Source organism: Ambystoma mexicanum, chromosome 10 (assembly GCF_040938575.1).
Source record: "Ambystoma mexicanum isolate Mex_15411 chromosome 10, UKY_AmexF1_1, whole genome shotgun sequence".
In the NCBI taxonomy this organism is placed as follows: domain Eukaryota; kingdom Metazoa; phylum Chordata; class Amphibia; order Caudata; family Ambystomatidae; genus Ambystoma; species Ambystoma mexicanum.
In genome coordinates, this window is record NC_090932.1 from 706,321,694 (window position 1) to 706,345,823 (window position 24,130).

Below are 24,130 nucleotides of genomic sequence, written 5' to 3' on the forward strand. Positions count from 1 at the left end.
GACATGGGTGGGGGCCTGGTGGAGGCTGCCCCTGGTGGCTGGGTGGTGGGGGTGGTGGGAGACATGGGTGGGGGCCTGGGGGAGGCTGCCCCTGCACTGCGGGAGGGTGTGGGTGGTGGGAGACATGGGTGGGGGCCTGGTGGAGGCTGCCCCTGGTGGCTGGGGGGTGAGGGTGCTGGAAGACATGGGTGGGGGCCTGGTGGAGGCTGCCCCTGGTGGCTTGGGGGTGGGGGTGCTGGGAGACATGGGTGGGGGCCTGGTGGTGGGTGCTCCTGCACTGCTGGGGGGTGGGGGTGGTGGGAGACATGGGTTGGGGCCTGCTGGAAGGTGCCCCACAGTGCTGGGGGGTGGGGGTGGTGGGGAACATGAGTTGGACATGGATGTGGGCCTGCTGGCAGGTGCCCCACAGTGCTGGGGGGTGGGGGTGGTGGGAGACATGGGTGGGGGCCTGGTGGAGGCTGCCTCTGGTGGCTGGGGGGTGGGGTGCTGGGAGACATGGGTGGGGGCCTGTTGGAGGCTGACCCTGCACTGCTGGGGGGTGGGGGTGGTGGGAGACATGGGTGGGGGCCTGGTGGAGGCTGCCCCTGGTGGCTGGGGGGTGGGGGTGCTGGGAGACATGGGTGGGGGCCTGGTGGAGGCTGCCCCTGCACTGCTGGGGGTTGGGGGGGTGGGAGACATGGGTGGGGCCTGGTTGTGGGTGTCCCTGCACTGCTGGGGGGTGGGGGTGGTGGGGAACATGAGTTGGACATGGGTGTGGGCCTGCTGGCAGGTGACCCACAGTGCTGGGGGGTGGGGGTGGATGGGAACATGAGTTGGACATGGCTGGTGGAGGCTGCCCCTGGTGGCTGGGGGGTGGGGGTGCTGGGAGACATGGGTGGGGGCCTAGTGGAGGCTGCCCCTGGTGGCTGGGGGGTGGGGTGCTGGGAGACATGGGTGGGGGCCTGGTGGAGGCTGCCCCTGGTGGCTGGGGGGTGGGGGTGCTGGGAGACATGGGTGGGGGCCTGGTGGAGGCTGCCCCTGCACTGCTGGGGGGGTGGGGGTGCTGGGAGACATGGGTGGGGGCCTGGTGGAGGCTGCCCGTGGTGGCTGGGGGGTGGGGCTGCTGGGAGACATGGGTGGGGCCTGGTGGAGGGTGCCCCTGCACTGCTGGGGGGTGGGGGTGGTGGGAGACATGGGTGGGGGCCTGGTGGAGGCTGCCCCTGGTGGCTGGGGGTTGGGGGTGGTGGGAGACATGGGTGGGGGCCTGGTGGTGGGTGCCCCTGCACTGCATGGGGGTGGGGGGGTGGGAGACATGGGTGGGGGCCTGGTGGTGGGTGCCCCTGCACTGCTAGGGGGTGGGGGTGGTGGGAGACATGGGTGGGGGCCTGCTGGCAGGTGCCCCACAGTGCTGGGGGATGGGGTGGTGGGGAACATGAGTTAGACATGGCTGGGGGCCTGCTGGCAGGTGCCCCACAGTGCTGGGGGGTGGGGGTGGTGGGAGACATGGGTGGGGGCCTGGTGGAGGCTGCCCCTGCACTGCTGAGGGGTGGGGGTGGTGGGAGACATGGGTGGGGGCCTGGTGGAGGCTGCCCCTGGTGGTTGGGGGGTGGGGGTGCTGGGAGACATGGGTGGGGGCCTGGTGGAGGCTGCCCCTGGTGGCTGGGGGGTGGGGGTGCTGGGAGACATGGGTGGGGGCCTGGTGGAGGCTGCCCCTGGTGGCTGGGGGGTGGGGGTGCTGGGAGACATGGGTGGGGGCCTGGTGGTGGGTGCCCCTGCACTGCTGGGGGGTGGGGTGCTGGGAGACATGGGTGGGGGCCTGGTGGAGGCTGCCCCTGGTGGCTGGGGGGTGGGGGTGCTGGGAGACATGGGTGGGGGCCTGGTGGAGGCTGCCCCTGGTGGCTGGGGGGTGGGGGTGGTGGGAGACATGGGTGGGGGCCTGGTGGAGGCTGCCCCTGGTGGCTGGGGGATGGGGGTGCTGGGAGACATGGGTGGGGGCCTGGCGGAGGCTGCCCCTGGTGGCTGGGGGGTGGGGGTGCTGGGAGACATGGGTGGGGCCTGGTGGAGGGTGCCCCTGCACTGCTGGGGGGTGGGGGTGGTGGGAGACATGGGTGGGGGCCTGGTGGAGGCTTCCCCGTGTGGCTGGGGGGTGGGGGTGGTGGGAGACATGGGTGGGGGCCTGGTGGTGGGTGCCCCTGCACTGCAGGGGGTGGGGGGGTGGGAGACATGGGTGGGGGCCTGGTGGTGGGTGCCCCTGCACTGCTGGGGGGTGGGGGTGGTGGGAGACATGGGTGGGGGCCTGCTGGCAGGTTCCCCACAGTGCTGGGGGGTGGGGGTGGTGGGGGACATGAGTTGGACATGGGTGTGGGCCTGCCGGCAGGTGCCCCACAGTGCTGGGGGGTGGGGGTGGTGGGGAACATGAGTTGGACATGGGTGGGGGCCTGCTGGCAGGTGCCCCACAGTGCTGGGGGGTGGGGGTGGTGGGGAACATGAGTTGGACATGGGTGGGGGCCTGCTGGCAGGTGCCCCACAGTGCTGGGGGGTGGGGGTGGTGGGAGACATGTGTGGGAACCTGGTGGCTGGGGGGTGGGGGTGCTGGGAGACATGGGTTGGGGCCTGGTGGAGTCTGCCCCTGCACTGCTGGGTGTGGGGGGCGGTGGGAGACATGAGTGGGGGCCTGGTGGAGGCTGCCCCTGGTAGCTGGGGGTGCTGGGAGACATGGGTGGGGGCCTGGTGGAGGCTGCCCCTGGTGGCTGGGGGTGGGGGTGGTGGGAGACATGGGTGGGGGCCTGGTGGTAGGTGCCCCTGCACTGGTGGGGGGTGGGGGTGGTGGGAGTCATGGGTGGGGGCCTGCTGGCAGGTGCCCCACAGTGCTGGGGGGTGGGGGTGGTGGGAGACATGGGTTGGGGCCTGGTGGAGGCTGCCCCTGGTGGCTGGGGGGTGGGGGTGCTGGGAGACATGGGTGGGGGCCTGGTGGAGGGTGCCCCTGCACTGCTGGGGGGTGGGGGTGGTGGGAGACATGGGTGGGGGCCTGGTGGAGGCTGCCCCTGGTGGCTGGGGGATGGGGGTGGTGGGAGACATGGGTGGGGGCCTGGTGGAGGCTGCCCCTGGTGGCTGGGGGGTGGGGGTGGTGGGAGACATGGGTGGGGGCCTGGTGGAGGGTGCCCCTGGTGGCTGGGGGTGCAGGGGGACATGCGTTGGTGGGCAGTAGTGCAAGTTGACATGTGGGTTGGCTGGGGGGCATGGCCATGGTGGATGGGGTGCCTGCAGGACATGTGCAGGGTAGGCCCCTGTGGTGTGAGCCACCTGCAGGGGCCGTGGAGGGTATAGAGGGAACACCTGGGAGGACCCACACGTGCAATTCACGTGTGGTGCTCCCCGCGCACCCCTGTAATACACGTACCCTGATGAGATCGCGTGTGGAACTTCCCGCGCACCCCTGTAATACACGTACCCTGATAGAGTTGCGTGTGGAACTTCCCGCGCACCCCTGGAATACACGTACCCTGCTGATGTTTTGTGTGATACTTCCCCCGCACCCTGAAATACACGTACCCTGATGAGATTGCGTGTGTAAATTTCCGCAAACCCCCGAAATACACGTACCCTGATGTGATCGCGTGTGTAACTTCCCGCGCACCCCCGAAATACACGTACCCCGCTCAATCGCGTGTGTAACTTCCCACGCACCCCCGAAATACACGTACCCCGCTCAATCGCAAGTGTAACTTCCCGCGCACCCCCGAAATACACGTACCCCGCTCAATCGCGTGTGTAACTTCCCGCGCACCCCCGAAATACACGTACCCCGCTCAATCGCGTGTGTAACTTCCCGCGCACCCCCGAAATACACGTACCACGCTCAATCGCGTGTGTAACTTCCCGCGCACCCCCGAAATACACGTACCCCGCTCAATCGCGTGTGTAACTTCCCGCGCACCACCGAAATACATGTACCCGCTCAATCGCGTGTGTAACTTCCCACGCGCCCCCGAAATACACGTACCCCGCTCAATCGCGTGTGTAACTTCTCGCGCACCCCCGATGTACACGTACCCCGCTCAATCGCGTGTGTAACTTCCCGCGCACCCCCGAAATACACGTACCCCGCTCAATTGCGTGTGTTACTTCCCGCACACCCCCGCAATACACGTGCCCCGCTCGCACAGGCCCAATTGCTGTATGTTGCCACTTTTGTGATGCGCTGGGACTCTACCGCCTGCCTTCGTGTGGCGGACGTGTTTCAGCTTGTGCGTGTCTTTGGCTGTGCGTGGCTTTGCCCTATTCGATTCCATGAATACGTGTGGTTCGAGTGTGTGTGGGCGTTCCGTCTGCTTCCCTGCAGTACATCCCCAGTTACGCCCTTATTTTCGCGCGTTGTTCCCCATTCCGCGCGTTACGCCCCGTGTCCCGCCCACTTTCTGGTGTATGCGCCGAGGTTGTGCGCTTTCACTGTGCCCGTCGCGCACGCCTTTCGGGATGTTGCAGTGACTTGTGCGCCATGCACGGGTTTGGCGCACATCCCGAGGTAAACACGCGCAGGGACTTCCATGAATCACACGCGTGCGCGTGCGCCTGTTTTTTTGCGCTTGCGCCTGCTTGCGCAAAGATTTTCGGCGCACGTTTGTTCCATGAATCGCCCCCATGGTGTTTTCTACTTCTGTCTTAGCTAATTCTGCCTCATTTATTATTAGTGGCACTCCCAGTGGTTCTTGGCTTCCTGTTACAGAAGGTTGACTTCTGTCAGAAGTGTCCTTATCTAGTTGGGCCCTGAGTTCTTCTTTGTGTTGCTGTTCATTGTGCAACATTGTTTTGTACTGTGTAAAGTTTACATCAGTTATAGTGCTTTCATTTGCTTTGAAAGCGTCTTCATATGAGTCATAGTTATCTAGTATTTCTTTTTCTGTCCTCCATGGTTTAAAGAGTTGTAGCAGGGACATGTAATATAGTTTTTTTTATGTTGAGGAGTCTTTAATGACAATTTGATATGATTAATTAAATTTCATTTGTTGAGTTTTACTAAGCTGCCTTCATAATTTGTCACTCTGTATTTACTTTTTTTTCATCGGGTTTTATATTATTTTTGTATGTGAAGTTTTGGGCTATATGGTATAGACACATGGTTTCCAAAGTGTTACTTCTGTTTGGGAGTATGTGTACAGTAAATTGTGTGTTAAAATGTCTTGGCTGTTGGGATCATGGTTGGCTATTGTTTCTATATCTTTGTATGATTTTTGAACTCTTTGTCTAGATTTAGCAGGACCAAGACTTAGCCATACTATATTTTTAGATTTTCCATACAAAGCAGTACTAGTTAAACGATCTGCTGCTTCATAGGAGCTACATTCTCTATGGTAGAGCATTTTTATGTCCAAGCTGTATAATTTCTGAGACAGTGTTTTGTCTGATGACAGGTCATTCCAAAGGTCTTGGAGCTCTGTTTTTTCTGCTTTTGTTAAGTATGCTGTAACATGTATTGCAACTGCAGTGGAATTGTCTGCAATGTACTGCACATCTATGTTTGCATTCCATAAGTGGGCAATGATTGCATTGTAATCATTGATATATTTTTCTTCTTCTTCTGTTCTTTTTATGTAATATGTATTTTTAGCTGATTTACCTTTAACACTATGTCAAACTGAAGACATGAAGTTGTTCACTTGACCTGTTTTTGTAACCGGTCTAGGGAAACCAAAGCGGCATTTGGTGTAGTATTTCCCTTTGTTGTTTTATTTACGATGACAATATTTGCCACATTTGTGTCTTTGGAATTGTAAAATTTGTGCATGAAGATCACAATTTGTTGCTTCTGATGGAATTTCACAAGTGACATATTTTTTCAATAAACTGTAAAACAGTGGCCTCACTGTCTTGACCAAATTTAGGAGCATCTTTAATCCATAAAAGCATGTGGATATGTGGTGCTCCTCTGGCTTGGCATTCTTTTCTCCAAAAGAAGTGTTGCACTTCTCCGATGGGAGGAGCAGTTTTATTACAAATAAAGTGTAGCATAGCAATGAAGCGATGGTGAAAATATCTTGAAACATTAACAGGATCTAGATAACAAAGTTCTCCAGGTGTTAGTAAATCTATGTTTGTTTTGTTTTTGTTTGATATGCGTAGGAAATCATGTAAATCTTCCCATGCATATTCTGCACAACTTAATGTAACAAACCAAGTGGGTGGGCCAAGATTTCTTATCATACAACGTACATCTCCATGACGTCAAAACCAGTACTCTTTAGTACCACGCATATTTGCTAATAGATTTGTAATATTTGATTGTAAAACCTCATCTTTTGGTTGCACTTTTTGTAATAATTGTGTAGCTGACATATTTTGAAAGTGGGACCCTGATTTTAATGTTTGTGCAACTCCGTAACATAAAGTTGCTAGTTCACTTTCAAAGAGTAGGTGGAATATGTATTCCACATTTTGTCTAAATCTGGGATCTTCAGAATACACCCGTAATGAGCGGTATTCTGATGCTGTTATTTGAATAGGTCTATCATCGTACCTTCCTCCTTTGCCAGTAGGAAAGGGTAGAGGAAAAGCATGTGCTTCTATACTTTTTTCCCATATGCTGATTGGTGATCCTTTTGTTTGACGCATTTGGTACGTTTCTAGTGCATCTTCAATGTTGTCATTAGAGTGCAATGGGTGAATTGTATAATGGTCTAAAGTATTAGATATTGTAGCAGGATCTAGGAGCTCAAATTGACCAGCTTCTTGTGTCTCTTGAATTATTTCAGTGGTATCCTTCAAGTTTTCTTCAATATTAATTTCTTTGTAGTATTCATTATTGTCTTTTAGATATTGCAAGGCTTGTCTAACTTTATGTAAATCTGCCAGTTGTTGCCAAATTCTTTTGTCTTTTGTAGGTACACCATTTACTAAGATAATTAAAGATTGCTCCATTGGACGTTGCACTCCTAGAGTGTGCACATTTTCTTTTAGATCTAATGGTAAATACACTACTTTTCCACGAATACTTTTCACTAGTTCAGAGGGAGGTAATTTTGCGGTTTTTGGTTGAAGGCGTCTTATTGCTTGAATTATGATGCTCTCATATAAATTGAGTTGTTTTAGGGGTTTTGGTAGTGAAAATAATTCCAAATTATTTGTGATAGCACATGAAGGAGTTTGGTTGTTGTCAAGTTTTGTAATGCAGTAACTGCAAAGTATTAAGGGGTCAGTTATTTCGTATTTGTTTTCTGCTATAAGGTAGAGAGCTAATTCAAACCATTTAGAATCTTCATTGTCTTCTATTTTGTATGTTAGGTGTACAGTTTTTGTGTTACTTTTATAAAAAGTTCTACAGCAACATACACACACTTGGTTTGGTATTTGAGCAGATGTACTTTTAAATTTTAGTATTTCATTTTTGTATGTGTGTAGTGGAAGGTTGACATGCATAGAATTGTTGCTAATTTGCTTTAAAGCTATTTCATTCTGTAAGTGGCTTTCACTTCCAAAATATTTTTTCTGGATATAGTCGATTTCTTCAAGTAGGTCTTTTGCTGTACCATGTAGAAGAATGTTATTTAAATTGGCTAGCGCTAAAGCAGGACTTTTAGCATAGTACAGTTGATAGACTAGATTTCTTATAGTTGAATGATGTGTTGATATCATTTTGATATAATGGAAGGTGGTTTTGCAAGTAGGTCTTGAAATGTAGGCCAATGAATGTCCTTGTAGTCCTGTGTACTTGCGCACTGGACAGGTATCCATATTTTGCAGTAGTTTAATTTTGATTTTGTCTTTGCCTTTCACATATTGATTGAGGAATTGGCGTAAAGACTTAAAAGATTTTTTGGGAATGATATACATTGACGTGCATGGCCATTTGTATACTAGACGTTCTGATTCAGTTGAATGGAGAGGTAATTCTAAGTTTTCTGGGGATATTTTTGTAAGCAGTATTTCTTGTTCCATTATGGTATTATTAACTTTTTCATAACCTCGTCCACTGCTATGTATGGCAATTGTATTTGTTTGCTTTTGTTTGTATGCTTCTTCATTAAATTATGGTTCTGTGCTCGTAGTGTGACTCCATTCACCTCCACAGATACTTAAGAAGTTATTTCTGTTGACATTTAGTTTATTGAGAAGTCTTTTTTGTAAGTTAGTCATTAGTTTTGTTAGTGGTTTCATTTTGTTTAACACTAAAATAAATAACTTTCTTTTAAGAAGGATTGCAATGTCTATCAACGCTTATAAAATTAATTTCCTACGATAGGTTCTAACGGTTGAGCCTGATTTCTCTCTTGTTTTTATAAGATTTTGAAGGACTCTCTGACGGAACATTTTTGCTAAAATACTTTTTTTGGTATGCTTACTTTGCACTATATCAACATATATAGGAGCAATTTTATCTGTAGTGGTAGCTGATGTTTTGTTAATTGTTTTGTGGTTCGTTTTACATTTTGATAGAGGAGGCAACGTTTCTGTAGTTGAAGCTTGTTTTGTTTCGCTAAATGACGGTATTAGCTGTTTTGTTTTAACTTTTTTTACAAATTCTGCTAGAGGTGGATGCTTGTTTTGGACACTTCTATTTTCATTTGCTCTGCTTCTCCGTTGCTTTCTACGGACTTGATTTTTGGTAGGCATTCTTTAGGGTCTGTTGAAAAAAATAAAGAAGGTTTGGGTTGGAGTGTTCTTAATGTATGTGTGCTGTGTGCATGAGTGTCTGAGTAAGATGATAAAGATGTATGTAATGGTGTGTGATTGTGAATTGGGCAACTACAACTAGTTGGTTGGGTATTCTTGAATGTATGTGCTACTAAACTGGGTTTCAGATGATAGTAGAAAGTAAGCTGGTGGTGTGGAGAAGTAGAAATAGTAAATCTAATGGTATACAACTAAACAAGTTGTTTGTTCTATAATATCAAAATTCTAGGGGCTGAGTTGGGTCATTTCTATGTCGAAAAATATGAAATTGTGCGCCATTCTGCCTGTAAATCTCTGTTTTTGAAATGGGGATTTGTAAACAGAATGGTGCACAATCTCTATTTTTAGGCACAGAAATAGTATGAATTAACCTTACAGTGTGTTTGAATAATAGTATAACTAATATGGTGGTATTCAACTTACTTTTTTTCTGAAATGAGCGTGTTTCTTCTCAGTTGTTCTTTGTACTTCAAATTTGACTGCTTCTTTTCAGGAGAATGGTCTTCACTGCAATTGTAAAGGAAACAAATTAGTAATTTTGTTTGTATATAGCACTGTTTTTAATTTAGACATTGATTTTTTTAATTGACATTGACCTTCAGCGAACTTCCTCAAAATCATAAACTATTTTATTCACATAATATTCGTCGCACCAATTGAATACATATCATATGTTCTTAATGCATAAACTGTATTGTAATGACTAACTGTACCAACCAAAATACCATTTGTATGCCTTGTGGAATTCATAATGTACCACTGAATACCACTATTTCTGTAACTAAGCTCTTGTAAGTAAAAGTGCCTCAATGCCATGGGCTGCTTGCACAGTATATAAATATAAGTAAATACATGTTTATGTTTTTGTACAAGTATTGTTGTTTGATGTTTGAACATATTGTGTGCATGCAATTTTGTTTGAGTATGTTATCTCTTCATATTGTACTTTAAATATCTTAGTTCAACATGCTTTGAAAATGTGTGTGTAAAAAGAAATTAAATAGCAAATAGGTTTGGAAGTGACAGTTGATTTTAGGAGATGGAAAAAATGACAGTAAAAGTCAGTTCATCTGTTTATAAGAATTGTACATGTACCATACAGAAAATATGCATACCTGTAGTTTGTGTTCATGCATATGGATATGCATGCAGCTGCAAGTAGAAATCTTGGAGACTTGTACAGTATTTCTGGTAGAAGGTGCTTTCCAATGATATGACACTTGTACTCAGAGAGATTAACAGTACATTTGAAGTGCTGATCTATGATGATGCAGTTAGATGCAGAGGTCTTGGATGTGATTGGTGGATGTTCATGTGACTTCTTAGCTATATCCAATGAGGGAATGGCACAGAAAATGAAATGGAAATGGTAGAAGGACTGTCCATGTTACGATATGTCCACGGACATGGCGGTAGTCCGTGGACATCAGGTGTTACATGCAGGGATTTTGGGTTGGGGATCCATGCAAATGAGAATGAGAAGAGAAAGGGATTGGTCAGGAAAGTTTAGTGGGTGTGTTGTGCCAGGAGAGAGTTTCTCAGATACTCTTTTTGCTGAGAGAAGAACAGATAGCTGTGGCTTTGTGTTTCAGAAAACATATTGTTTAGATTTTGGGAGTCTTGTTGATACATTGGTTGAAGGTGCATGCAGAAAGCTGTGGAGTAGCTTTAGATCTTGGATTCCCACATGTGGAAGTGCACTGGCATGGAGTATGTGGAATTAAGTGGTTGGACTTGCTACCTCTTTGTGCTACTTTGGAGACAGAGCAACATCCAGACATAATTATAATTAATTGAGGAGGGAACAGTTTAGGACATGTGTCTGGAATTTCTTTGCAATTTGCAATGAAAGAAGATCTTGGGAAGGTCATGGACATGTTTCCAAATTCTCAAGTAATTTTTTCACGGATTGAGCAGAGACAAAAGTGGCTTCGTTCTTCTTCATTTGGTCCACAAATGGAGAAAGCAAGGCGTAATGTCAATAGGGCTGTTTGTGCCTTTCTAAGAGATTTTGGCATGTCCTCTTTTCACAATAAAAATATTATGTTTCGAGGTACAGACATTTTTCGCAGAGATGGAGTCCATCTTACTTATGCTGGCAATTAGATTTTTCTGAGAAATGTACAAAATGCATTGCGACCTTTTTTGGAATTACAGCATCCATTTTGTAGTAGGCGTTGAGCATTTCAAATTTTTCAAACACAAACAAACACCACCAAAAGGCTCTTTTCAGAGCCACCACTTCCTCCCAGATAAAACTGCAAAGGACCCCAAAATGTTAGATGTCCGCGGACTGTCTGCGGACTTCTAAAAAATACACATGGCCTTGCTTCATTTATTTTCACTTCTATTTTTTAACTGTGAAAGGCGGCTCTGAAAAGAGCCTTTTTTTATTTTTGTTGTTTTTATATTTTTTTTGTTTTTTTTATACAAGACATATTAGGAGAGGAGGGGAAAGGAGTGTAAGGGGGGACACCAACCACGGGGATAAGAAAGGGTGAGCTGAGAGAGGAAGATGTAGAGTGGGTTTTACTTGGGTAGTGGGCAGATCTTCTCGTGCTCTGAGACGATAGCCTCAAAAGCACTACGAAGTCTCTCCCCCCTGCACAGTACTGCGTCGCAGTACATACACACAACTGTGACCCTCGAAAGGTAAGGGTCATCAGTATTGTGTATGGCATGTGAGGCAGCTTGAGGAATACGCTGTCCCACAGGAGTGTTCCTTGTGGTGACAGGATCAGAAACGGAGGATAAAGTAGAGGAAGTCAACCTGCTATGCTCCTCGCAAGGTACAACCTTGCGAATGGCCCCAGTGTGGAATGACTTTAGGTGTCGCTTAATGGTAGTTGCCCCAAAGCTGTATGAAACATGCCTCCTGCGACTGAGTACCATTTTGCACTCGTTGCAGGTGACTTGGTTCGCACGCGCCTTAGGACCATTACCACGAATGGTAAATAACCGCCACACCCAAGATTCACGCCGAGTGCTGGTAGTAGGGACTTCCACTACCTCATTCTTGTCATCCTCTTCATCCTCCTGTGCATCCTCACTCCTGTTCCCCTCTTTAGACCTTTGGGGAGGTGGTGGTGGTGGAGGGGCTGGGGGTGCTGCTGAGGCAGATGTAGCACCAGGTGGCATGAGTGGAGCCATCGACGCCATCAGCTTGGAGATGAAAATCTGCAAATTGGCAGCAAAATTCGCTGTGTTCTTTAGGATAACCAGAAACACAATGAGAATGAGCTCTAGGGCATGGTCTTTTATAGGGGTGCTTGTGCGCGGTTCGTGGACATGCGCGCTGTCCGCGGACAGATCGAACAGAAAAAAGGATTCAAAAAGTCACAAAAAGTATGTAGAAACTCAGGATTACTATGTGGGACTTGTTCTATGGTGAGTCTTTATTGAAAAATATTATAGATTACTTGAAAATGTAGTTTTAAATTGTTCGGGGACACGAACAGTGTTCGCAATCAGAACATACGTTCATCATGGGCGCGGTCACATGATAGGTTCATGAACATGTTCGCGAAGCGAGCGGGTGTCCGGAGGACACCAAATGCACTGAAACTCTTTTGCGCATGCGCGTTGGTGTTCTACGGACACTGTTCGGGTCCTGAAGTGATTAAAAGTGCATCACAAGTGAACCGAACAGTTACGGACAGGCGTTTGTTCTTAGAACAGTTTCAACTTGCCTGCGAACAATACGGACAGGCATAGCGTCCTCAGGACACCCCCATTTTGTTTATTTACGAACATCCCAGGACACATGATGTGTTCTCAGAACAGTTTCAACCTGCCTATGGACAGTATGGACAGGTATAGTGTCCTCAGGACACCCCCATTTTGTTTATTTACGAACATTTTAGGACACAGTGTGTGTTCTTAGAACAGTTTCAACTTGCCTGCGAACAATACGGACAGGCATAGCGTCCTCAGGACACCCCCATTTTGTTCATTTACGAACATCCCAGGACACTTGATGTGTTCTTAGAACAGTTTCAACCTGCCTACGAACAGTATGGACAGGTATAGTGTCCTCAGGACACCCCCATTTTGTTTATTTATGAACATTTTAGGACACAGCGTGTGTTCTTAGAACAGTTTCAACTTGCGTGCGAATAATACGGACAGGCATAGCGTCCTCAGGACACCCCCATTTCGATTATTTACGAACATGCCAGGACACTTGATGTTTTCTTAGAACAGTTTCAACCTGCCTACGAACAGTATGGACAGGTATAGTGTCCTCAGGATACCCCCATTTTGTTTATTTACAAACATTTTAGGACACAGCGTGTGTTCTTAGAACAGTTTCAACTTGCCTGCGAACAATACGGACAGGCATAGCGTCCTCAGGACACCCCCATTTTGATTATTTACGAACATCCCAGGACACTTGATGTGTTCTTAGAACAGTGTCAACCTGTCTACGAACAGTAAGGGCAGGTATAGTGTCCTCAGGACACCCCACTTCGTTTATTTACAAACATTTCAGGACACCACGTGTTTTTTCAGAACAGTTCTAACTTGCTAGCGAACAGTACGGACAGATATAGTGTTCTTAGGACACCTCCATTTTCGTTTCTTCACGGACATTCCGGACACCCGTGCTGTCCGCGGACACCTGAACTGCTTTTTAAAAAAAGACAAGAAATGAATAAGGACACAATATAATAATTTTACTTTATTTTACATGTATGTTAAATTTATGACAGAGAAGGTGAGGCAGAAACTGAAACAAAAACAGGAGAATTGGGGATTTCAATAGGATTTATATGAGGTGAAGAAGGGATGGACGTCTCATCAAAACGTTTCGGTTCATGGAGAGGGTTTGGGGATAATTGAGTAGGATATGGTGAGGGAGGACAGGTACATGTGGGACAATGGTATGTAGTTGTTTGTTTCAAGTGATCCTCCACAAGTGTAGGTCCATTTTTTTCTTCTATGTGCTGAATAGTCTTATCCAATACTGCTTTTTCTTCTTTAGTATTTTCAATTTTTGCATGGTCTGTACAAAATATATATATGTTAAATGTATATAAAATAATATTTATTAATTGGTTTATATAGTAAAGTGTCTACCATTAGGTTCACTATCTTCTGCCATTTCCTTACGTGGGAAATGCTCCTCTAGCCACTCAAGAGTACTAGACATTTCTGTGAGAAGAAAGACATAATATAATTATTTTTGTATCTAATACAGAAAGTTTACAAATATATGAGGAAATTCAGTACACTTACTAGCTTCTGGTAAGGTGTGTTCTGAGTGGTCTGTAGATCTGCTGTTGCTCTTGTAGAGTTTCTGTGAGGTAATCATGTTGGAAGACTAGCTTTCTTCTTTTGGTATATTCCATTTTAGAACATATTGTATTTAAATGAATGGTTAGTGTGTTATATATATGAGTTACAATTCTTATTCATTACTACATATAATTTGTATGTGTGCTGGATTGTGAATTTGTAAAATGTTAATATGTTATGGTATAACAATTAAACATACTCCCCCTGATTTTTTTGGTAGTGGTGCTGTTGTCTGCATCTGTCCACGGACATTAAAAGAGTTTGCGGACATCAAATTCAGTAGAGGGGGTTCAGTATGTTCTATGTTACTTGTACATAAAGTCAGAGTTATTATTGTTAAGTTGCGCTACTAAAAACCTATGAAATTCAGTAAAAAAACTTTGTTAAAGGGACGTTATGGTTAAGTTGCGCTACTAAAAACCTATGAAATTCAATGAAAAAACTTTGTTAAAGGGATGTTATGGTTCCAAGTAAAACCGAAAACCCCCTGAAATTCGCCAGTTATGGAAAGCTAAGTAACCATAACTCGCACCACCACCGTGCACTGCTAAGACTAACACCCACGACATCAAAGATGACCTCACATATGACCATAAGAAATCGAAATGCACTGGGAAAGTATTGGGAAATAAAGAAAGCACCTTTACCAGATGAACAATGGAATTGACAATGAACGGATTCAGGGCGGGAGGTGTGGCACTTTTGGAAAACACAGTTTAATCGTTTGGAAAGGGGGTCGCTGTAGAAAGAGGTTTCGTTAGGTGTTGCAGAGCGTTTTCAACACTGTCAGTGCGCAACACTTACTACAAAATCTTTTCACTACTTTCAAGAAGGGCACCAAGGCAAATTTGGATGGGGTGTGCAGAAATTGGGATGGCATGCATAGTAAGATAAACGTTATAGCTGTGGGAAAGTGTTTGTGCTGTGAAACGTCATAATCCCATGTGTGAGGTATGCCATTTTCACATGTTGTACAAAGACACAAATACACTTCTTTGCAATGTACCGCGCTTTCTCCATTTGTGAACCAAATAGAAAATAACGCAGCCACATCAATATCTGCATAATACTGTAGAAAGGTATTCAAGAGATCGGAAACAAACGCATGACCTGAGCAACTGCCTCCTTTATGGCAAAGGGCACTGAAACTCGTGTAACATGCTGTGCAATTTTCCCTCCACTATCAACAACAATAAAACCAGCATGATTGCGTGTCACCAAAGTGTCACAAAGACAAACCAAAATCAGTCACTTCATTGTAGGTACTCCATAGCACTACACATCCACATGATAGATTCCAAAATGAGCAGCCACTGCACAGTGTTTTCCATTCGCTTTCAGTTACTATATTTCGAAGTCCCCTAAAACCTGCACGCTATGGCTTGTGAAACACACAGCCATAACTGAACCATCTGCATGTCGGTCGACACATACACTGTGCACCACAATCCGTGCGTACACACCACACAATTTCTATGGGTGGCATCTGTAAAAGGGGTGTATCTAACACGTGCGTCCCTGCAAATATTGTAATATTTGCAGACTTTTCGTGCTGGGCGCTAGCAGGAGTGGGGGATTAACTTTCACCCAGGGTAGGAGACGTCATTACTTGTGGCGGCTCTTAAAAGAACCTTTATATTTTTCTTTCTTTTTTTATAAAGGTGCTTCCATACAAACACCTTTTTTTGTGGTTTTTATAAGTACGTTTTTGTTTTGAACGTCAGCTCACATTTTTACAATAGGGTCTTCACTGCAGCCTGTAGATTTTGAAAGAAAATGTCATTGCCACTGGTCGACAAAGACATGCCATTTCCTTTAAAAAGGTGTATATAGGGAGAACACATGTTGTCATTATCGCAGGAGAACATCCCAGCAGCACTCAAGAAGTCACACATGCTTCTGTTGATGAGATCCTTTCCGACAGGAATCATTGGAAAAGTTCCACACTATTCTCGGGGGTATACATGAGAAAAGCACCTTGGCAATGGGAAAAATGTGCTGCACTGCTTTCATCATCTTCTTCAGTTGACGGTACTCACAGGAACAAGGCATGGAACCCAAAAAGAATGCTCCAAAGTGCACAACCACAACATGTACAGGTCCAGAAGAGGCCATGTGTTGACATTCTACAAGCACTCCGCCGAAACATCGTGCTTCTACATTGCGCCACAAAGCCTCCACTCCCTCCAAACCGAAATTGCCAAAAAAGCCTTCTTGGATGGCATACATGACCAAATCTTCCATAAAGGCATCACCCACGAAGAAAACTGTGCGTCTTGCCATATTCGCCAACCTCACTACACAAAGTAATGTAACAAAAAATTGCTTCCCTTTCCTGTGACGTACACCCTGAGCACCTGATTGGCCAGAGGCCATATTCCCATTTCCATTGGACACCATGGTTAGAAGCGCAAAATATGGCACGTGCCTTTCCTCAATGACCGCGAGGGCCATGCCCCAGTGAAGCAGAGGAACTCCTTCTGCCTATTGGTGCTCTTTCCTGGGACGTACACCCTGAGCACCTGATTGCCCAAAGGCCATAGTCCCATTTCAATTGACAAGCATGGTGAGAAATACACAATGTGGCACGTGCTTTTCTCCAAGTACCGCGAGGGCCAAGCCACAGTAAGGCAGGAGTAGTCCTTCTTCCTATTGGTGCGCTTTCCTATGACGCACACCCTGAGCACCACCTGATAGGACAATCGCTACAGTCCAATTTCCATAGGCCAGCATGGTGACAAGCACTGAATGTAGCACGTGCTGGTCCCCAAGTACGTTGAGGGCCGGGCCCGAGTGAAGCAAGAGTCCCTCTTCCTATTGCCACACACCCTAATCATCTGATTGGACAATTCCCACGGTTCCATTTCCATGGCCATCACCTGCAAAATCCCCGGATGTGGCTTTTGTGCTGAGTGTGGGCGTGGGGGAATAACTTGCAGCCAGGGTAGGGGGAGTTTGTGGTAAGGGGCGGCTTTTAAAAGAGCCTTTTTGTTTTTTAGATGCTTCTACAGAAACACCTTTTTTTGGTTTTTATTAGCTTTTCTGTTTTCTTGTGCTCATATTAGTACAGCAAACTCTTCACCATATCCTGTTGATGGGCAAACAAAACTGCATTGCCAAAGGGTGACAACAAAATGCCATTTTCTTGGAAAAACTGCATTTCCACAACTAATGAGGCAATTGTTGCAGAAGAACATTCCATGAGTGGACAAAAAAGTATACATGCTTCTGTTGATGAAATACCTTCCTGCATCTGGCTCTGAACAACATCCATGAGCAGTGGCCCATTCAACCTCTACGCACTGCCATTCACAAAGTATTGTGTCACTGGCAACGGATACACAGCAGCTTCACAACAATGGGCCTACTTCAATAAATCTGCACACAGCAGAGTAACCAACCCCATATAAGCTGCACTTGAACCATACCCTCTTCCATACTCACATTACGTACACACTGCACCCTGTGGCCACACTACACTACTTCACACTGCACCATCTCCTGCCATACACTAAATACTGTAGCATGTTGCAACTATCACCACAACCATGGAATGCACAATACACATTTTGCAACTCATTAGTGGTGCTGTAGCATGTTGACAATGTGCTCCACACCCATCTCCAAAGATCACCACCCTGTGCCTGATGCACTGTCAAACCTGCACTGCTTCAGTGTGTGTGCTCCTTGCACACATTCCCTGCACCGTAATGCAACCATGCATGCCAGCATGTCACCACCTACCACTATACACATAAGCACCACTGGCACCAGCACTCCTAACCAACCTCCACACTGCAATCGATATTCACAGCGTTACAGGCAACAGTTATCATAATGGATAAACATTACACTGTCTCCAGCACCCCTACTCCCTTTCATTCACATAATATTGTCTTACCCACTTCCATTCAGAAAGTATTGTGTCACTGCCAACTTAACCACAAAATGTTTACAACATTGCCCATAGTGCAAGCATTGTGCACACAGACCACTATCCAAGCACATATAAACTGCCCTTCAACCATACCCTCTACCATACTGACAGTATGCAAACACTGCACCCAGTTCCCAAACTGTGACTTTTCACCGCATCATCTCCAACCACAGCGCACCACCATGGAACTATGCAGCAACAAATGGCAACAGTTACCATAATGTATACACAAAACACTCTCTCCTGCACCCCTCTGCACTTTCAATCACATACTATGGGTGTAGCCACTTCCATTCACAAAGTATTGTGCCACTGTCAACCTACCCACATTCTTTTTGCAACACTGGCCTATGACAGCTGAAATGTGCTCCACAACCATTCCTTACATGTAACCACCCTCTAACTGATGCACAGTCAAAAATGCATTACTGCCGTGGGTGTCAAGGCCTAGGCTCTTGAGTGCATGGCCTACGGCCTACAGTCTTCGGCCATGCACCCAATAGTCTAGGATTTGAACACACACACAGCAACGTAATGCCACCATGCATGTCGCCATGTCACCAACAATGACAATCCACATACACACCACTGCCACCAGCATTCCTACCCAACCTGCGCACTGCTATGGAACTATACAGCAACAAATTTCAACGGTTACTATAATGTACTGAACACACCCACAGCAACGTAATGCCACCATGCATGTTACCACGTCACCAACTATGCCAATCCACATACACACCACTGCCACCAGCACTCATACCCTAACCGCGCAACACCATGGAGCTATGCAGCAACAAATTGCAACAGTTACCATAATGTACAAACAAAGCACTCTCTTCTGCACCCCTGTGCACTTTTATTCACCTACTATGGGTTTACCCACTTCCATTCACAAAGTACTGTGTCACTGCCAACTTATCCACATTCTGTTTGCAGCACTGGCCCTACTGCAACCAATCTGCACACACTACACTATGCAAGCACCACCCTCTGCCGGATGCAGAGTCAAACATGCATTCCTGCGGTGGGTATGTTGAAGCCCTATGATCTTCAGTGCATGCCCTACGGCCTATGGCCTACGGCCTTCGGCCATGCACACAATATTCTAATCCTTCCACAGACACACCACAACTTCATTCACCCATGCATGCCACTCTGTGCCCAACTACCGCATTCCATCCACAGCACACAGCCACCCATGCTCCCACACAATGTATGTCATGTGCAATTCACTCCCCTTCTGCAACTGACCTATTACCCCTCACCACGAAAAGAGGTCACTGCAAACCGGTTGCCCTAGAAGCTATGGGGCTGTTACGACAGCTGCCTCCAATCACCACACAAAGTACTTGCCTGTCTTGATACCCGCAAATTGGCGCAATACGCGCTAATACTGCAGGCACTCCTCTGTCTTCTTCCCCCTATGTACATATGTCACATGAACCACTTCTCAATCCCCCACCCGTGCCCTCCCTTCTTGTAGCTAACACATTGCATACGGTACATTTTCCAGACACTTCTGCCGCCACGCTGTCCTCCGATACACCATGGCGGCTTTCCCATACAATGTTGATGCAGTCCACGTTTCCCTCCAGCCAACCACCAGTCGCCGACAGCAAGCCATACCGCGAGCCAATGGCACTTCTGTCCACGGAGCGAACAGGGAAATGGGTCCGCTGAGCGGACCCAGATATCGCACATTTTTTGGGACTTGCATTTCAGTTCATTGCAGCAAAAGTACTGGTCGGATTTCCACCAAACACACAAAAGTACTCTTTCTGACATAAGCCCCTGCCGCAAATTTGGTGAAAAGCCATCCGCCTGTGTTCGGCCTGTAGCCATGCGCAAAATTTTTCCCCATTCAGTCTACGGAAAAAAAAATGTTGGGACCTCCCTATAACTTTGCCCCCCCACAATCCCCCCTGTAACAAACCTCGCCCGGCTTGGCGAAAAAATTCAGAGCCCATCATATACTTTTTTTGCAAAGTTTAGTGAGGATTCGTCCAGGGGGAGGAAAGTTATAAGCCTCTGAAAAAGTGCTCTTCCTATGAGTTTAGCAACTTAACCGTGGGCAGTGTAATATATATATATATATATATATATATATGAGGATTCATCCAGGTTATAGGGAAAGGTTATAGGGGGGGTCCCATAGACTGAATGGGAAAAAACTTTGCGCATGGCTACAGCCCGAACCGCTGGATGGATTTACATCAAATTTGCGTCAGGAGCGGCGGCCTGGTCCCGAAGGCGTGCTTTTGCAAATTTGGTGTAAATCCGTCCAGATGTTTTGTTAAAAATGACCAAAATGTAAGGCAAAAAAATTAGTGATATCTGTGTTCGCTTCGCGGACGGATTTCACTGTTCGCTCCGTGGACAGCACCCCGATTGGCCCATGGCCTTGCGTTATGTCCGCGGACATGTGACGTGTTCGCTGATTGGAAGGCGAGGGGCGTGGAGAGCGTCAGATTTTCTGTGGCGCCCGCCATCTTGTATTCGCCGTCGACTGCGTACAGCGCAGTGAAATGTGGATAAAAAATTGTATTTAGTGCCCTGTGTTGGTGTGTAAGAGTGTTTGGGGAGGGTGGGGGAGTATGAGATAGGTTCAATGTTTTGTTTTTTTATGTGCTAGACGTTTTTGTTGCGTTTGATTTGTCCACGGAGAACACGGCTGTTCTGATATTTTGTAAATAAACTAAATGGTGGGGTGTTTAGAGGATGGAGTATGTGTCATTTTTGTTCGCACGGAAGGTAAAAGTGAGCTATGAACACTCGCGGTGTACTTAATTGTTCGTAAATACACACACTGGGGGTGTCCTCAGGACGCTGTCCGTATTGTAATATGTCTAGTTGAATGTGTTCTAAGAACACTCGCGGTGTCCCGAAATGGTTGCAATTACACAAAATGGGGGTGTTCTGAGAACGTTGTTTGTATTGTTCGTTGTCAGGGTGAAAGTGTTTTAAGACGACTCCTTTTATCCGCTAATAGTACAATTTTCTATGGGCGTCAACCGACTTTTTGGCCACTAAAGAAACAATAAATCCGGCTGGTGTGCGCCGACATTATGTGATAATCCTATGACTGGCGCTATTGACCTGGCTGACTTGCTTTTGCGACACTAAATCATATCTCCCGCCCCTAAGCCTGATATTATCAAAGCATTCATATTCCCCGCCTCTCTCTGTGATTTTTCAGGGTGCGTCATCAAACGCGCCCAGTCCTCTCCAGTCCTAAGTGACTTTACACAGAACCCGGAAGACAACACATATTATGTCACAACACTGCACGCCACAATTCGGAATATGAAAAAGTGATTTAAAAGCAAACAGCAAGATTGTAAATTTTGTAAAGTACATTTATTTGACATCAAATGTTTAGAGAATATTGAGCAATTTGCATTTGTCTTTTTTGTCGATCCGCAAAAGTTCATGTTGAGGCATGCGATGTTCCTTTGTGGTACAGAGGGTGTTAGATCAGCTTACAACTCAGTGCGCCACAATTCGGAATATGAAACTGTGGTTTAAAAGTTAACAGCAGGATTGTACATTTGGTAAAGTACATTTATTTCACATGAAATGTTTAGTGAATTTTGAGCGATTTGCTATTGTCTCTGCTGTCGATCAGCAAAAGTTTATTTGGAGCCACGCGTTATTCCTTTGCGGTAGATAGGCTGTTGGTTTATGATAAAAGCAGTAAATGGTCGCTCTGATAATCGGAAGGTTGCTCCAAAAATGAGCCATTAGACCACCCTATTGGTTGGTATGTTGTTTGTAGCTGCTAGTACTGCGTAAGGGCATATTGGTCCTTGGCGATTGTCCCATAAAATGGTGAGGGTCATGAAGTTGCATATTTGGACCTGCACCTGGCAGTTGAAGACCCCATCTGCTGGAGTCTGTAAATCGTGACATAGGCAAAATGGGGGCACATACCTGTTTTAAAAAACATAAATTAGTCTCACCAGCCGATCTTCATTAAAAATCATCATTTTATTTATTAGGGCGTGAAACTATTTTCTATCGAAGATAGTGCAATAGAGTATGTTAATAATAAAATAATAATATTTTCCCATTCATATAGCGCTAAGAACCGTGAGGTATCTAAGCGGTGCTTATTATTAACCACGGTGTGTGGTGCTCATTTATCGACCACGGAAGGATGAAAGGCTGAGTTTGGCCTTGCCGGGATTCGAACTTGCGTTAGCAAGCTGTGCACGGATGTCAAAGCGAGCGTTGTACTCGCTGTGCCACTTGACAGGCTACAGTGAAGTGGCACAGCGAGTAGAGCGCTTCACCGCCTATAGACCGGTTAAATTATTTATATTAACCCACCCTGTGTCGTCTGCCTTTTTCAGAGCCCTCTAAACAACAGGGGATCAATTTGCCGGTGATAGTGCGCGGTAGAAAACATTATGCCACTTTCAACGAACAAGTTCAACTTGAGCGGTTTTTAATGCTACGCTATTGTAATTATATTTGGTATAAAATAATCTAAAGGGTTATTTACAGTACAATTGCAATTTCCATTGTCTACGAGTGGTGCAGTCCCAAAATACGACTCCGCATGTGCCAACGATCTTTCGCATAGTGATATAATATATAAAAGTGGTTTTGTTTCATAAATTTCATCCTTATCTTCTCTTACGTTTTAGCAACACTCCTTCAAGAGAAGTCTTTCATCGCAATCTCTGTCTGTCAAGGACAAAACACAATACAACCTTATAGTCTGCTTCGTGAGCCTCCCCGGGGCCCGAGAAAAAAATGGAAGCAGCTGACCTTCACTGTGAACGAGCATAAATTCTTACTTTGCAACATTCTGTGTAAAGCCATCTGTGAGAAGTTGGTTTTTGTACGCCATGTTTGTATATTGTTTGCGTGATATTAAAAAAAGTTTGTTTAAGGGACATTATGGTTCTAAGTACAGCCGAAAGACCCGTGAAAATCGCAAGTTATGGTAAGCTATGAAAAATAACTCTAAGACTAACACCCAGGACATCAAAGATGACATCGCAAATGTCATTGATGAAATCATTGATGACATCACATGTGTATGTACTTTTTATGGAATTTGTGTACTAGGGATTTTTATTATAATGTTGCGAAAAAAGTGTTAAGGATATTGCAATAAATATCATACCGTTATTAGTGCTTTGAACGATGCATTCATATAAATAGCATTGTATTATGGGATTCTATCTAGTATTCTGAGCTACTAATGGAGAAACATAGCATTGTGTGCAGAGTACAAGATGAAAGTATAATATTTGTAATATTAATATGTTGAATAATGAAATTATAATTGTCCTGAAATGTTCGAAAATTCACAAAATGGGGGTGTTTTGAGGTCGTTAGTTGTATTGTGTGATTGCTTAGCTGTATGCAATGAGGAAATGGCACAGAGAGTAAAGAGGACGCCTTCCGCGGACACCACGGCTGTTCGTGGACAGGGCGTGCTACATCCGGGTTTTTCCAGGAAATCCAACATGGAAAGAAGACTGTACGGATCAGCCAATTAGATGTCGAGGTTGTGGATTTGTGTTGAAAGAGACTGTGTGTGGTGAAGATGGCAGAAGTGGAGAAAGTCACGGTGTTGGTGCTCGGAGATATGTTTGTGCATGGTTTACAGCAGTACGCTGAATGCAGGCATGTTGCACAGAACTTTGATGTGAAAGGAGTGGAGGTGGTGTGGAGCACTGTGCCTGATTGCAATGTACAGGGAATAGTACAAGTTTGTGAGGATATGGCCACGATGAACAGTCCGCATGTGGTAGTTTTGCACTATGGTGCTTTCCATTTGGGCAACGTCAGTGCCCCTACTTTGTTGGCTAATTTGGAACACTTGGTTCAAGCCGTAATGAAGATCCTTCCAAATGCAAAAGTAATTTTTTCTGGATTACTACCTACGGCAATATGGGACAATAGTTCAGTTTTTTGTCCTCAGCAAAACATTGCTAGGTGTGTCATCAACCGAGGCATGTGTGCCTTCATGCTTAGAGCTTGTATGTTCTTCTGTAACAATGAGAATATTGATGCCAGTAATGCTGGAAATTTTAAAGAAGATGGCATTTCTTTATCTTTTACGGGAAATGCCTTTCTATTTTGGAATGTAAGGGTTGCTTTGGAGAAGGTTATGTAAAGATTTTAGGAGTAAAGTAAGAAAAAAAACCAAGAAAAAAAATACAAAATAACAGGTGTCTGTCAAGCATCTGTAAATAAAAAAAAAAAACAAACAGCTCTTTTCGGAGCCAA